At 33.7% G+C, this 18312-nt stretch overlaps 1 protein-coding gene across 5 annotated transcripts in view; it reads left to right on the top strand.

Annotated features, from left to right (window-relative positions):
- Nucleotides 1-18312, top strand: part of Dscam1 (Down syndrome cell adhesion molecule 1) — a 501009-nt gene that overhangs the window by 321390 nt on the left and 161307 nt on the right. The window lies entirely within an intron of this gene.

The raw sequence follows: 18312 nt of genomic DNA, 5'->3' as shown, positions 1-18312 counted from the left end.
TCTGTTTAGCATTTATCATTTAATAATTCGTCGAAATACTCTGCCCATCTGATTAATTTTTCTGTTTTGTCTCCTGGTAACATACCATCTTTATTTCTGCAAAAAATTGTGCTTTTATTTTGTTTCACCCGTATCTTTTTTACTCATTGATAAAAATTTTCTGCGTAGCGCAAGCGGTAGGATGCTTGACTCGCAAGCCGGTGGTCCGGGGTTCGAATCCCACCGCCGGCAAGAACATCTAGACATTTTAAAAATGTCTATAGGCCCCAGGTCGACTCAGCCTGAATAAAAATGAGTACCTTGGGTAAAATCAGGGGTAATAATAGACGGTTGAAGCGTAGCACTGCCCATGTTACCTTCCTTGTATACCGTAGGCCCTAGATATAGCAGACTACCCTGCTATACTCCCAAAGCCGCGACAGCGGTATAAAACGGGAGACTATTATTATTATATAAAAATTTTCAACTCCTTTTTGAACATAGTTTTCTTCTATTATTTGTAGTGGTTTTCTTAGTAACTTTAAGATGAATAAAAGGATAAATCTTTCTAATATAGACCAGTTTTTTCTAGAAGAACGTATAGAAAGTTAGGTTTTATTGAAATTCAATCCATAGAAAGAAAGTGTTAAATTAATAGATTGGAAACGATTGTGTGTATTGGGGATGTCCAAAAAAAATCAACGAAAATAAAACAAGAAGCGGTTAACATGTTTCAGTTGTTGTTTTCTTTTTTAATGAGCATTCTTTTACCCAACCTTGTCTATTTTTAACCTATTTTAAGCTTCTATTTTACTAAAAATAACGTTTACTCATCAAAGTTTCAACATTCGGCACCAAGGTATATACATGGTGTCCCAACAATATTGATGTTAATGCTAGAATGTATTAATATCTAGTTAGCATAGACCGATTCCGATAAAAAAATTTGTGTTAGCATAACAACTATGAATATACGTCAAAAAAAATACAAACCATATTTGCTCAATACAGTCTGAAGAACCTGGTCCTAGCGTTACAACTTCTAATGTTTAGCTTCTCCAAATGTTCCTCCACTGCTGTCAGCCATTGTATCTTCCTTTTCTTAATGCAACTCGTTTGAAGCATTCTCTGTACATGGCGCAGTCACCGTCTTCTGTGGAGTTCGTTTGTAAATCCTTGTTGTCTCTTTGACTTTCCTTGTGGCAGCTTTGGATCTTTATATGCGGTTTAACGGTCCTTTTGCACTTTCTTTCCCTGGTTTTGACATATCTTATCGCTTGTATATATTCTTTTCACTGTTACTCCTAAGTGGTTCGCTTTATTTTCATAATTTCATCCTGCAATTCAGCTTGGTCATAGTTTTTTTGCTTCTTTATGTTGTTTTTCAAATTGTTCTTTAGATCCTTTTCTGAACTCAGTGTTCGTATTTCCTTCTGGTATTTCACTAATCTGTAGAGGCTTTTGTGGTTGAATGCTAAGTATTTATTGTGCTGAATGCTATCTAACTTTCAGAGTAAATAATAAAAATGTTTTGTGTAAGTATACCAATCATCATCATTATCTTTGCATTAATCCCTAGGACTAGGCATCGGCTTTCCTGATTACATTTTTTCATATTCTATCTTGGGTTATATCAATGTCAATTGATCCCACTATCTTACCGAGCGCCCACTATAGAATCTCCCGTGAAACTATTATATCAATCAATAAATCAATGAATACTGTATGAGCATGTTATTTTTCTTTCGTGTATTTCCTCTCAGCTGCAGATATAGGGCGCTGTTGAATCGTGAAGAACTTATACAGAAATTGAAATTGGTATTTATTGGAGATTTGCAAAATCCAATTATCATTAGACTAAGTAGTTTAAAAATTTATATAGCTTAAAATGGCGGCAAAAATGACGATTTTTGTTTATGCTAAAAGAACTATTTAGAAATCATTCAGAAAAGTTTCATGGCATTTATGGGCAGTAAATGAAATTTGATGGGCAGTTACTCACTACGACTATCTCCAATTTGGATAGGGGTTACCTTATTTTAATATAAGTATTTTAGAAGCAGGCAATCGAAAAGTGTATCGTGTTGTACTCTTTTTTAAGAAAACGCTCATACAATACAGTGCCTATATTTAGTTACTGGACCATTTTTAAATCCAAATTTTATATTACTCATTCTCACACAGAAGGAATACTCGGTTTTGTATAATTTGCAAAAATATCTTAAGTGTGTGGCTCATCAAACTGATTATCTAAAGTCACACTATTTGGCGGGCCTACTTTTCGTTGGTTATGTTATAAACAGTGACTTCAACCAATCATCTGGTATTTTTTCTTCGTTGTAAATTTTGTTAAAGAAAGTTATTAAGTATGTAATGTTTTCGTCGTTCAAACATTTAAGTAGCCTGATGTATCTCTTCCATTCTTTGGCTCGAGCTCGAGTTCTCGAGTCAAAATTCTTTAGCTCGCTTAATTTTTGAGTTTATTGATTTCGCAGTATTTGTTAATATTTCTATTTTTATGTTTCCGTCGAACTTCCATTAGGTATAGGATTTCCTAGATCATCCACTCATTTTAGAAGCGTATAAGATGACTGAATATGCTTGATCGATGATAAATAATGTGGAACGAGCTTCAAATCGGGTCCTGTATTCAGGATTCAGAAATCAAAATTCTCCGTATTCGTAAAAATTTGGCTGCCTTTACCTTGTATCGTTGATTGAATAACCCAAACTAGTATATATCCCTAAATGTTTACAGTTATACATGTAAAATAATTAGGAAACAAGTATAAATAAGACAATGGGTATCCAAAATATTTAAATATTGTTTGAACTGTTATAGTCCTTCCTCAAATTCTTCACTTTGATTTTGGAGACTCATCTGTGAATTCGGGTGATTCGGCATCCACTACTTGTAACGTACATAAAGGGGATTTGCCCGTTAACATTACATGGTCTCACGATAATAAGACCGTCAATCTTCAAGATGGAATATTGGTTACAAAGTTGGGGAAGAAAATGAGTACTATTAGTATAGATATGGTGCAAGCACGTCACCGCGGCGTTTATGTTTGTTCGGCAGAAAATTCTGCCGGGAAATCGTCGTATTCTGCTGAATTACATGTAAACGGTAGCGAGATATGATAGTTTTTACTTAGTTTTTTGCTTGTGTTTTGATTTTTTGTTGCCATTGCACCAACATTTTTCAACAATCCAATTTAATTTTTTTTATTTTAAACATTTACATTAACCATTTGAAAAGTGATTGTCTAAAATATTAATTGCCTCTCTGACGATTTTGAAGTAAATTTGGTATCATATAAGAATACCTTTCATTTTTTTCAAGGTAAATACCTTGTAAGAATAAAAATAGTAATTCGGGATTTACAGCTCCGACAAATGAGTCATTTTAATCAGCAACGATCTTACACAAATATCGGGAAAGATAAAAACATTGGTTCCATTATTGTCGGATTTCAATATATATCCCTGATCTCTGAATGAAGCAGAAGAACAAGATTTCTCATGGGAACTGTAATTATTCCTACGATTAATTAATATTTAAATGGGAATAAGCCACAATTAAAGGTTAAAATACATTTATTGACGTTTCAATTTCCACTTCGGAAATCGTTCTCAAAATACAAACATTAGTAAATTAAACAAATTTTGTTTTTGTTACTTAGTGAAAAATTCTTCTAATAATTTAATTTTATCTGACTCATCTATATTGACAATTCAGACATACATTATACATTTTAAAGTAGACGACTTTAAAATGATATTGCCAATATTGTTGAGTTGCGTTCCTGGGACGACTTTACTTATAAGATAGTTCATTCGATTAAATGAAATCAACTTTAACGTGAGAATATCCGTCAGAAAAAATCATAACATGTAATTCGTCTTTAAAAAGACAAATACATGCCATGATGACAGTAAAATTCTCCCGTTAGTGATTCCATAGTAAATTATGAGGGAAAAACCAGGAAAAAACCTCATAATACTATCCCGACATGGTAAGTATTTGATCTTGCATTTAGTTTACCTTCAATAAATACCAAATTCCGATTTTATATGTTTGTTATTTAAAAAATATAAATGATGTATTCTCTATATGTTACTGACTTACCAATACTGGTATTTTCCTTTTAATAACTTCCTCTTTCAATATGGGTAACCAGATCCTACTACATTCTGCCGAGGAATTCGCGACGCAATTGGTCTCATTTAGCATAATTAGAGCCGCTTCTTTGATTTTTCTCTTTTTACCATCAGTTTCTTTTAGGACTATATTTGAATCATTCCATTAAACCCTATGTTCATTATCCCATGCATGTTTACATATTTGAGATCTATCAAATTCTCTATTTTTAATATAGGATTGATGTTCACTTATTCTAACATTTAATGGCCTTGATGTTTCACCTAAATAAAACTGATCGCATTCACAAGGTATTTTATAAATGCAATTCTTTGTCCTTTCTTAACAATACCATACATAAAAGGATTATCGGAAAAGCTTAAAAGGATAGGAAATAAATTCAACATTTCAACAACATTCAAAACAACAAACACGTTGAGATCTATTTTGTCCAAAACCAAACCTAACAATGAACAAGAATCACTAACGGGAGAATTTTACTGTCATCATGGCATGTATTTGTCTTTTTAAAGACGAATTACATGTTATGATTTTTTCTGACGGATATTCTCACGTTAAAGTTGATTTCATTTAATCGAATGAACTATCTTATAAGTAAAGTCGTCCCAGGAACGCAACTCAACAATATTGGCAATATCATTTTAAAGTCGTCTACTTTAAAATGTATAATGTATGTCTGAATTGTCAATATAGATGAGTCAGATAAAATTAAATTATTAGAAGAATTTTTCACTAAGTAACAAAAACAAAATTTGTTTAATTTACTAATGTTTGTATTTTGAGAACGATTTCCGAAGTGGAAATTGAAACGTCAATAAACGTATTTTAACCTTTAATTGTGGCTTATTCCCAGTTAAATAGTAATTAATTTAAAATGCCACAAGAAAATAGCTTCAGAACAATATTCCTACGATAGTTCATCCGATTGTTGTTAAAAGGCTATGAAAGAAAATAGCTGATCTATTAACTGAAGTGTGCTTAAGCATTAAAAATGCTTATAAATCTTATAAATTTGTGTTATTCCTAATGATCTTATTGTATCATACAATGAAGCATTTCTTACTCCCCTGTATTTGTTTGCCACCGTAACGTATTTCACTAAACACTAAATTAACGAGAAGGCGGAATTCCAGTTAAACTCTCAATTACTTTGAAACTCCAACTTCTGGCGAGGGCAATGTTTATCGAAACACGTTGGGAGGAAAAACAAATGTCGAGAAACATTGTTTATTTTGCTTTTGAAACTATTGTCTTCTGAAACATACGCACAACCAAACTTATATCGAATCATCTGATATTTCCTATTATTTTAAGCGAATTTAAAATAAACCAATCTACGAAGTCACAGAAGATTTATTTTAAAGCAATTTAATCACCAATACATAAAAATTAAAGAAACCCATAAATTCTTAAATAATAAAATTGAAATTATTTGTTTAAAGTCAATAGCATACAAAATTTCAATGTAAAAGGAATTATGTTTAAATTGTTTTTATTTATTTTGTGGTAGTCAGTGTTACTAACGCTAGGCCTTATGCAAACTCCAATTCTCGTGGGTACGCTCCTAAACAAATTGTCAACATTTTATTGTGGTAGGTTGTTTCCTTTCTTCAAGAACAAGTTGTACTAGTTGTACGGTGTTTTGTGGATTATCCTGGCGAATTCTAATTATTTTTTTAAGCATATCCCACAAATGCTCCATAGGGTTAAAGTCGGGTGAGAAAGCAGGTCACTTTTTTAGAGTCTAACTAGAGGTTCTAGAACCAAATCAACATACCTACAAGCTGTTAAAGTTGGTTGAATGGAAATTAAAGAAGTTTTTTCACCGACCATATTACTTTCCCAGAATATAACACTTCCTTCTTTAGGTCTATGAACAGATCTGGTTGGTTCCGTTCTTGCTCGTCTTCCTCGCTCTCTAACAAATTCATCGGTCATATGACTTTATACAACTCCTGGTTTCGTCTGAAAATATCACATTTTGCCAATTTCCAATGTTCCAGTTTTGGTGTTGAAGTCACCAATTTAGATGATCAATCTTGTGCTGACTGGTTAACTCGGGAATCCGTAACTGTCTACTGCTGTATAGACCTTGGGCACGAAGTCTTCGTATCGTTTCAACTGAAACACACCTGTACCTTCAAAAAGCTGCTTTTGGAGTTGCGGGTGAGAAATTGTTGGTTCTTTTCTAGCTACTTGGGCAATAAAACTATCGTGGCAAGCGGTTGTTACTTTTTGGCGATTTTATCTTGGTCTATTCTTAAGCGCTCCGAACTCCTGATACCTAGCATAGGTTTTCGACACAACGCCCTGTGTTACGCCTATTACTGTAGCTATATCCTTCTGAGACATTCGTTGATCCACAAGATCAGTAATCTTTCCCCTTTGCACCTCCGTTAACCCCATATAAGGCATATTTTCTTTTTAGAAAGCGAAAGTTAGTTTATAGATTTTTGTTTAATTTACAACTAAAACAAATAATCTATACTGTGCCGGGCATCTGATTGTTTTATTGGTTTGTTTATTTTCAATAAAAACCTTTATTCTTCGCAATAATAATAAGTTTTTTCAAAAGAAATAAATATTAGTTTGAAATACATGGTGATTCCATATAAGTTTGGTTGTGTATATTATAACCTACCATATTTTTCATTAATAGTACAGACATATAATACAAATAGACTTACTGCTGCAATTCAGTCCCGTTTCCCTAGTGCGACAGAGAAAATTGATAAAAAGCAGCAAATAACCAATGAGAAGGTCACGTGGTCGATATACCCGGACCATTAAAAAGAGATGCAAGGACTGCTTTGCGCCAGTTTCACTGTCACGCACAAAGTGACTGTATATTAGCAGTCAGTTTATGTGTAATATTTGTCTATGAGTACAGACTACGCCTCTGTAATTATATCGTAAAAGAATAAGTTTTCGTTAAATGTCTTAAAGTTTTTATCTCATAAATCAGCAGACCATTTCATATTGATTCTAAGAAAGGATTATTTACATAATATCTGAGAGTCGACCCGAAACGACATTATCGATATAAAAACAACTTGAACCGACTCTTTTTTATACTTGCACATAAAAATCAATTTTTTTTAGATATATTATTTACACAATACACGAATTAACAGACTACATACTTTTAGGGGTCAGTAATCTAGTTCATTCATTAAATGTAAATTGTGACTCTGATGAAGAGATAATAACCAGGATCGAAATATCACGTAAGGCTTTTATGACCTGGAAACCAGTTTTATGCAACAGAAACCTGTCGATTAATATTCGTAAGAAGGTCCTGAAATGTTATGTGTGGTCCATCCTATTGTATGGTTGTGAGACATGGACGTTAAAAACCACAATGCTAAACAAGTTAGAAGCATTCGAATTGTGGTGCTATAGACGAATCCTAAAGATATCGTGGGCTTCGCACACTTCCAATGAAGATGTTCTTCAAATGATCAATTCAGAACGTCTGCTCATAAACACCATAAAGAGGAGAAAAACAGAATACTTCGGCCATATAATTAGAGGACCTAAATACCATGTACTTCGCCTTATAATACAAGGAAAAGTGGAAGGAAAGAGATGGATTGGTCGAAAGAAACTTTCATGGCTGCGTAATATTAGACAATGGTGTGGTTCCACAGTAGAAGAATTATTTCGCACAGCAGCCGATAGAGAAAGGTTTTAGGAAATTGTAAACATGATGACGGCCAACGTCTGAATACGGACACGGCACCCAAAGAAGAAGAATCTAGTTCAAGTTTTATTTTGCCGTTATAAAAACAATTCGAACCACACACCCGTATTTTTTATCATTCTATTCTCACTAAAAGGTTTTTGAATAGTCGATAATAAAAATTATCGTAAAATCTCCCCTTGCTTTGAAAATCTCCATAAAATGCTGATTCTTTGAATAAAATAAAAATACTTAAACTCGTAGGCTACGATATTTCTTTATCATCGAAGTATACATTGCTTCGACGAAGATTAATTAATCGGAGTCTGTTATAATCAACCACTTTCTCAACCCTATGTTAGGGAAAAGGACATTCACAACAAGGTTTATATACTTTTGTTAATATGAATTTTTGTCGAGTGATAACCAATTTTGTAGAATTTTTATTTTACTGCCTACATTATACAAGATGCCACTGCAAACAGTGTTATAATAACTACCTTATCATAGTTAAAAACAATAATCTTCCTTTAGTTATACCACACATCACCCCTTTCGAGTTCGAGGACGAGGCCAACACCGGGGACAGCGTGCAACTGACCTGTTACGTTAGCAAGGGCGATCTACCCCTGAACATAACGTGGTTGTTTAATGGAGTAGAAATCAATAATAATATTGGCGTAAATACAATCTCCATAGGAAGTAAAACAAACCTGCTCTCGATAAATTCCGCTCAGCCGGAACACGCGGGAAAATATACGTGTCGATCTTCGAATAGGGGCGGTGCAGCTGAACATACCGCTGAATTATTTATTAACGGTACAATTGGTCTTTTATTTAATTTATTAAACCACTAGTTAGTCCTACACACTCCTAAAACCTGCCTTTAATGTTCGTTTTAAATAATTTTAACCGAATAGCTACAACATAGTTTATTCGTCCTTTTTTCTTTCTGAGAAAAACGTTTTCCCTGTTCTTCTTTTTCATTCAATTTATTAGGTGGTCTCATGAATAGTTTTGTATCATATTTAGAAACTATTCTATTACATTTTCCTCGATAATGGAGATCCCTTTATTAAAATTAAGTTGTCTTTCAATGTCTTGGATACTACATTTGTGTTTCTGCTCTTTATTTAATTTTTCTTTATTTTTATGTTGTTTTTTTAACCTTTTCTTCATAATCTAAGAACATTTTTTACTTTTTATGTTTACCAAATGTACATTTTTCTCTAAAATTCTTCAAAACCATAGTTACTACTACAACTATTAAAACAAATATTTTATGGCAGTTCTTCCTCACATCACTCCGTTCGAGTTTGAAGATGAAGCTAACACAGGCGACAACGTTCAGTTAAATTGTTACGTCGCCAAAGGCGACACTCCTCTAAATATAACTTGGTTACTCAACGGAGAAGAAATTAAAACAAACTTAGGAATCAATACGATATCTATTGGAGCCAGAACCAATCTTTTGACAATCAACTCAGTACAACCAGAGCATGCGGGGGTATATACCTGCAGCGTTTCGAATAGAGGTGGTACTGCTACGCATAGTTCTGAATTGTACATCAACGGTATAGTGTGTAGAAGTTGATTTTTATAGTATTTTTATTTTCTTGCGTATAGGCCAGGCAAAGAACATAAATATATGCATAATTTTGAAAATTTTGTTGTGAAAAATGACCCTATGGGTAAATTTAAAGCACTTTGGTAATTGTTATAACAAATAATTACAATTTGTTAATACTCTCTTTCTCTACTTAGTTTCTACTTTACTCTTTTTATTCTTAAGATGTTTAATAAATTCCTTAAATTTCTCTCTTTTCGGTACTTCTTACTATACTTGTTCTTCTTCAAGTTTCGCTCCTATCGGAGATTGGAAATCATTCTGGCAATTATGATTTTGTTGGTTACGCGCCTGCAGTTCAATTGAACTGCATCCAACCCATTCACGGATATTGCGTAGCCACAAGATTTTACGTCTTCTTACGCTTCTTCTGCCTTTGATTTTACCCTGCATTATATTCCTTAGTATTCCAATTTCCCGATTTTTATGGAATTTAAAACTTTGCCTTGTTTTCCTAGTTGTTCGAGAACTCGTTTGTTTTGCGATCCATCCATGATATTTTCAAAATACGTCGGTAACACCACATTTCGAATGCTTCTAGGTTTTTAATGTTGGATTTTTTAAGTGTCCAAGCTTCAACCCCATACAAAAGGGTAGAGAAAATACAACATCGAAGCATTCTTATTCGGAGCGATATATTGATATGGCGATTACAAAAAAGTTTTCTCATTCTATTAAAAGTTGACCGTGCAATTTCAATGCGGCATCTTATTTCTTTTGTCTGATCAGTATCTTCTGTGATCCATGCTCCAAGGTATTTGTACGAAGATATTTGTTCAATTTCTGTATCATCTAGTACTAGCTTAACTTTGATGTTTTGTACTTTTGTAAATACCATGAACTTGGTTTTCTTCAAATTTATTTTTAGTCCATAATCGTTGCAATATATATTTAGTTGTTCAGCAAGGTGTTGCAGTTCTTCTAGTGTTCCTGCCAGAAGGACGGTGTCGTCAGCATATCTTATGTTATTAAGTGGCTCACCGTTTATTATAAGGCCCTCACTGACATCGGCAAGCGCTAATTCTGAGATGGCTTCACTGTATAAATTGAATAACAAGGGTGATAAAATACACCCTTGGTGGACCCCACGGCGAATCTGGATATTCTCAGTCAGTTCATTTTTAACTTTCACTTTTGCTGTTTGGTTCCAATAGAGGTTACATATGATTCTAATGTCTCTACTATGTTTTTATTTAATAAAATTTCTTCAATCCGATTATGCTGCACTCTGTCAAATGCCTTCTCAAAATCAATGAAACAGGCATATACTTCCTGATTTATATCTAAGCATCTCTGCGAAAGAACACTTACTGCAAACAATGCATCTCGTGTTCCCAGTCCTTTCCTAATTGCCGTTTGTGTATTACTTATGCCTTCATCTAATTTCTTATGTATTCTATTGTGAATTACTTTTAAAAACAATTTCAACACATGACTCATTAAGGTTATGGTGCGATGTTCATTGCACTCCTTTGCATTGGCTTTTTTGGGTAGCAGTATGAATGTTGATTGGAGCCATTCTTTAGATATTATACCTGTTCTATATATGGTATTGAATAGATCCAAAAGAAGGTCAATAGATTCAGTATTCACAATTTTGAGTAATTCGATAGGAACTTTATCAGACCCGGGAGATTTACCACCTTTAGCTTGTTTCATTGCATATTCAATTTCTTCTCGTATAATGTCAGGCCCAGTATCATCCTTAAATTCCTTTGGTGCTTCTGTTCTCTCTTTGTCTTCAAAAAGTTGTGCTATATATTGTGTCCATCTCTGCATTTTTTGGTTTATATCTGTTATAAGTGCACCACTTTTATCTCTTAGTTGCCTAGTTTGAAGTATTTTTCTCATTCCTGTTAGTACTCTAATTCTTTTATGCATGTTAAAAAAGTCATTTTTTCTCAATTTCTTCTAGTTCTTGGCACTGCTCATGTAACATTCTCTACTTAGCTTCTTTTATTCTCTTTTTAATTATTCGATCAGTTTCGTTATATTTAATTGGATTTTTTGTTTTACTATTTTTGTCTATGGTTTGTCTTACTATTCGGACACCTCTAAATTTAAATTTTTTGCCGAGGATTGCTATTTAAAAATTTTCAAAATGCTTTCTCCAATGCTTGTCGTTTCTGTCGCTGCCCCATTAGATTTTCTTGTTCGACCTTATAGAAAATAATTTTATGCTGCTAATGGCTGCTTCTTTTTTCGATTCTGGATAGAAATTCTCTGTGTTTCTGTATCACTGCCTCTCTGTATTGTAACTTTTTATGTTAATTCATGTAACTGTATTCTTAAGGTTGGTTTACTATAGATCCATGCCGTAATTTGGCATGTCAGAAATAATTGTTTGCTTCAATAGCGTCATACGCCTTCTTGAAATCTACAAAGCGTAAACATAAAGATATGTTATTTTAGTCACTGTATGTAGGTGTTATGTTGTACTGTACTTCCTGAATCCTGCCTGCTACTGGTTATAGCTCAAATTTCTTTTCCGGTCTATTTGTTATTATTCTCATGAAAAGCTTGTATGATTGGGACAGAAGACCTTTGTTTATTGAAAAGCTTACTTCTAGTAAACTGTTATCCCCACTAAAAAAATATATAATCGCCCTTTTCTGAAATTCCGTGTCTCTGTTCAAACAGGAATACAGACAGCCATTTCAATGAAGATCATGAAGCAAGATTCCGAACTAATGCCAGAAATGAAGGTAGATGAGATTTACAAGCGTTGGAGAAAAATGAAAAATAAAAAAGCCCCAGGAGAGGATGGAATTGTAATAGAAGGTATCATAAATGGAGGAGATGCGCTATTAAATCAATTAAGAAGACTGTTTAATCTATGTTTGCAGTAAAGAGAGGTGCCCAAAGAATGGAACAATGCTATAACCATCCTTTTTGCATAAAAAAGGAGATAGCACGGACCTAGAAAATTATAGACCTATTAGCCTGTGGAACCAACCACATATACAAGCTCTTCACTAGGTTAGTGACATCAAGATTGGACAAAAAATTAGATTTGTACCAACCGAGAGAGCAGGCAGGATTCCGATCAAATTATGGTACCAATGATCACCTCCATACAGGAAAGACGCTCATTGATAAATCTAAGGAATACAACAAATATCTTGTCCTTATAGAAGCAATGAATGACAGCAGGATTGGTCATAGGTATGGTGAACTTATTTACAATATTTACAAAAATGCTACTGTGACTGTGAAGATACACGATAAAACCTGACCAATAAAAATAAAACGTGGGATAAGGTAAGGAAATACACTGTCATCGAAATTATTTATAACGGCATTAGAGTATGCCTTTAAGATGGTCAATTGGGACCACAGACCAGTAACAATAGACGACGAAAAACTTAACCAACTCCATTTCGCAGATGACATTGTCCTTATAACAGATAATTTAGGACAAACCACAGATATGTTAAATGAATTGGACTTTGCATGTTGAAAGGTGGGCCTCAGAATGAGCTTGACCAAAACTAAGTTTATGACAAATATGGTCCCCAATAACTATTTAACTATTCAAAACAAAGCGGTAGAACTGGTGAAGAAATATACGTATTTGGATCACGAAATAAGAATCAGCAGGGATAACCAAACATGCGAAATCCAAAGACTTTAGCACTTTATTTTAGCGTGGGCAGCCTTTGGAAAACTGCAAGACACACTTAGGGCCAACATACCAATTAGCATCAGAGGAAAAGTATTTGACCAATGCGTATTACAGGTCATGACCTATGGGGCGGAAAATATGCTGGGAGTGACGTCGCGGGACCGAATAAGAAACGAAGATCTGCGAAGAAGGACGAGTGTTGCTGATGTTGTGGAATGCATAGCGGAACTAAAATGGAATTGGACAGTTAATGTAGCGAGAATGCATGACTCACGATGGACGAGCAAAATTACACATTCGAGACCAAGAGCAGACAAACGTAGTAGAGGAAGACGACCTACACGTTGGGCTGATGACATCAGGCGTATCACCAAAAATTGAACAAAGAGCCCAAAATCGCAAAGAATGAGAAGTTTAAGGGAGGCCTATGTCCAGCAGTGGACGTGATAAATGAAGGCTGGATGATGATGATGATGATGGTGATGTGTCTATGTTACTTTATTCCATGTAGGATTAGGACTGTAAGTTACAGTTTTTCATTTGCTTCGGTAAATTTTTCAAAAACTCCTTCCTGCAACTGTCACTTAAATTCCAAGTACATAAAGCTATCTCGTCTCTCTTCATTTAGCTTTGTCTTTATTAGTTGCTTTGGTCAATCTGTTTGAGACTCCTTTTTAATTAAATCTTCCTTATCCCATCTCCAGGTTTTGTTTCAACTGTGGCAAACCTCTATATACATTTTCCCTTCTCTTATTTATATTTTTCTCCTATAACTCCCTCTTTTTCTATAGCTGTCAAATTCAAAAGCTTGTTTTCTCATACGCGAGGAAAGCAGGTAAAGGTGTTGGTTAGTAACTTTTTAGTTGCTGAAGAGGATAGCCAAATTGCGGATTGTAAAATTGTATGCATACTTCCCAGCAAAATCACCAAAACATCAGTAATTCTCGTCAGTAATCTTCAGCTCTAATCAAAATCCTTAGTCCAGCTGTAATTTTATGAGCGTGAAAAATAATCCGCGTAAAATCTGCTTCTTCAGTTTTTTTAACGTAACTATTGCGAGCAACGGTTAGAAAAATTTGTTTGTTTCGGATAATTGTAAGCAAATTTTTATTATCCCAATAATTAGCCAAAAAGCGTACCAGTGCCTCTTTAAAACTTTGAAAAAATCTTTAGATCTAACTTGTTGAAGTCCTAAAATTTTATATGGAATATCGAATTCCTTTCGAGCTTGACGTTCATAATTTTTGATAAGCCGTCTATTATTTCTACGTTAATAAATGTGAGCTCAACCATTTCTGTATTCGATTTCAAAGTTTTCGCCAATGCTGCTTTAAGAATTTTCAACATTTTACCATTCATGGAAAAAGTGCAGGCAGCATGGGTGCGACTGTAAAAGTCAAGCAATGTTTTAGTTTAATTTTCTTTTGTATGCTAACTGCCAGAAGTCGTCTAAAGATGTCTCGTTCCATTTTCATCAACACCTTCTTATTTTTATCTTTAGTCATGAGAACTTTTGTGATGTTTTGAGAAGCAAAATTTTGTTTTTCTCAAATCTTGAGAAGGAGTTGAAGAGCAATTTGAAATAAACTCCAATGTTTGTTGAATGCCAGTTTCTTTGACGTTCAGCGCAGGAATTCGGCAACTTCTTTAGATGTAGCTTTGCCAGTTGAAATAATAAACAATTGTTGGTGATCAATTGTATCATCAAATGAATTGATTCATCGTTTCTTTTATTCCCTTTATGATACTATCCAAGTTTTTTGTGTCCGTTTGAATGTTGCTTTTTTGCAAAGCAGGTAAAGTAACATCTTTCCAATATTTTCTTTTACAGTTGATAATATTTTTGTCCTCATACTGTGGCTGAGTACTCATGCTTTGTACTAACCGTTAGTGTTAAAATTTTTTGTAGTACAATTCATAAAAAAAAGTCATTTTTTTATTATTAATTAATTATATTTTGGATAAAATTATATCGGGCATCTCTTGCTTTTTATAATTTTTAACATACTAATTTTTTTTATTCATTAAACAAATAGGTGGAAATCTTTGTTATATCGAATCTGTTTGCCTGGCCTAATACTACTTACTACTAATACTACTAAAAAACAATCAAACAATCTGTAGAATTCAAATTTTTTTCACTATTTTGCTACATCACTGCTTTTTTTATTTTCAACATACAATTTTATGACACTTTTTATCCTAGTTTTGCCCCACATAACCCCATTCACCTTCGAAGACGAAGCCAACGCAGGGGACAGTGTTCAGGTGTCTTGCTATGTCAATAAGGGTGATATGCCATTGTCGTTTTCTTGGATGTTCAACGGGAAAAAGATTCCCGAAGATAAAGCAGTTAATATTAGTCCCTTCGGTACTAAAACCTCACTATTGAGTATAGATAATGTGGAAGGATCCCATGCTGGCAACTACACGTGCGTCGTCTCGAACAAGGCGGGGATTTCGACGCATTCAACTGAGTTACTTGTTAAGGGTAACTTGTAATGTTTTTGTTATTAGGTTATTTCAATGAGTGTTTTTTGTTTTTAACTGCTGTTTCCTTATATAACACTTTTTTCCCCAGTTTTACTGAATATAAATAAATAATATAAAATTAAACAATTATAACAAGCTTAAACAAATATTTACATATAACCCAACGCAATTGAACTAAATTAAATTGAATTCTATTTATTTTTGAGTTTAAAAAATTTTATAACAATATTTTTTAATAACCACTTTTCAAATTTTGACACTTATAAAGAATTCCGTAAGCCCTAGATATTTCCATTCTTCTTCTTCAAGTGCCATCTCCGCGGCGGAGGTCGGCAATCATCATAGCTATTCGGACTTTTGAGACGGCTGCTCTGAAAAGTTCATTTGATGTACATCCGTACCACTCTCTCAGGTTGCGCAGCCATGACATTCTACGCCTCCCTATGCTTATCTTTCCTTTCCTTTCCATTAAAATAATCTGAATAAAGAATTCTTTTAAGATTTCCTTTATTACCTGCAAAGAGTACCGTTATTCTTAGACCATCCCAGTTTAAATTTAACTTTTGTTAAAAAAAATACGTAATCTTCAAAATAGTTTCGAATCCAGTCATTGTTTGATCTGCTGCTGAAGAAGATGTTGTCAAATATTGTTTAAACAATTTATACGACTAATTTAATTTTAAATTTAAGAAAAAAAGGCATATTCGTAATATACGTAAAGAGTACATATTAAAAACAAAAACGTCAAAATCCACGACCAAGAACCGGAGATATAGTTTATAGCTCGAGTTTGAAACTAGTATTTCAGTTTGTGATAGCGCGGATTTTAAAGTTCCCCTCCACTACTCCAAGCTAACCGAATTGGAGCTCCACATTCTGAAGCTTTGTAGACAACTCCGTCAATTCTGTTTAAATCTTCTACATTAAAAATTTCAGTCCTTGATTTTGTAAGATACCGCTTATCAGGTTTCATAACTGTTTTAAAAGAACCTGCTATGAATATAAAAATAAGACTAAATAAGATAAGTTTCAGAAACTTAATACAATTTATTAATAAATAAACATTTTAAGAAACTTCCATTAAAAAAAATTGTAATAAATTTTTAACCACCAGTTTTACCACACCTCACACCATTTACCTTCGAAGACGAAGCGAACACAGGTGACACGGCTCAAGTATCTTGCTACGTCAGTAAAGGCGACAACCCTATGACGTTTTATTGGAGTTTCAACGGAAAGCCGATTTCTGAAGAACAAGGAATAACTGTGTCAATGTTTGGGAAAAGAACTTCAGTTTTAAGTATGGAATCGGTGGATTGGCAACATGCTGGAAACTATACGTGTACAGTTTCGAATAAGGCAGGGAATACTAGCCAGTCTGCTGAATTGCTGGTTAAGGGTATTGACTTTAAGTGGTTTGTTTTTTGTTTGGCACAACTCTTTTTATTTTACTCTTACCCATTTACTCTGACCTTTAAAATAAATAGTGGAAAACATAATACGTTCTTAAAGTAACACCAAACATGAAAATTTTCTATATGGGACGGTGATTTGACTGTTCTATCGCTACACCACAACGTTATACTTGTTGTGGAAAGAATTTGTGTTGAAGTCAGGTTGGAATTTATTTTTGTCGTGTAAATTAACATTCAAGATGAATTGTAGTTCATAAAAATCTAAATTTCACCTGGTTTGGAACGTTTTACCTTAAAATACTTTATATAAGACAGTGGATAAAAAAAGTTAATTACACTTATTATTTCATGATCAGTTAACGTCCATTTTCGAATACAAATACCAGCTATTAACTACTAAATCTTACATTTAAGACGTCTTCTTTTAGCTGAAAAATGTATCCCTAAATGTCAAGGTAATAACCAAACCTACCTATTGCAAAAAATATCCGACATATCTGTGTTTAACTTAGTTGACAAATGGTGGCATAACAAAAATTCTCCAACTTTAGCTATAGCATTTTCTAATGTTTCTTCCTATTTAGAAATCCCAGCTGAAACTAATTTCTTCCAATCTAATTTCAGTATTCTTTCTTCCCAAACCAAAGTTTATTTCCTTACTTTTGATGATAGCAACTCCCTTCATCATCAGAAACAACTTGCCAAATTTGATAAGCCATATAAGATTTTCATAGATGGGTCAAAATCTATTTTGGGAGTTGGTTGTGCGGTATATATCCAAAACAATCAAGAACACATTATGTTTAAATTAAACCAGCAATGTTCCATTTATTTCGCAGAACTGTTTGCAATATATCAAGCTCTGGAATGGACTATTGAGAAAAAATGTCCGATCCACAAATAGTAATCCTGTCGGATTCATAATCTGTGTTGTCTGCATTAGATAATTCGTTTAAGCATACATGCATACAAAAACAGTGGTATTCAGTCTCTTTCATTTGGGTAAAGGGACATACTGGTATCTCGGGTAACACCAAAGCAGATTACTTTACTAAAGAAGCGGCTTCAACAGGATTAGAAATTAGTTGGCTCAATAGAAGTGATTTAGTCTCGCTGCGTAAACAAGAATTAAGGAAAACTGGGAAATTTAATGGAATGCTTTCTGTAACAGAAGTAACAACCTTTATACAAAAATTCACCCTGTTTTACCTACTGCCCCCTTTGCTGCAAGAAGTTATCCCAATAGAAGAATATATTCAATGTTTGTTAAATGCCTTGTTAATCATGCCTATCTTGATAGATTTAATTTAAGTGAAATAGGACTTT

Source organism: Diabrotica undecimpunctata, chromosome 9, assembly GCF_040954645.1.
Source record: "Diabrotica undecimpunctata isolate CICGRU chromosome 9, icDiaUnde3, whole genome shotgun sequence".
NCBI classification, from domain to species: Eukaryota; Metazoa; Arthropoda; class Insecta; order Coleoptera; family Chrysomelidae; genus Diabrotica; species Diabrotica undecimpunctata.
The sequence above is the reverse complement of the archived record's forward strand: the minus strand, read 5'-3'. Positions and strand labels throughout refer to the sequence as shown.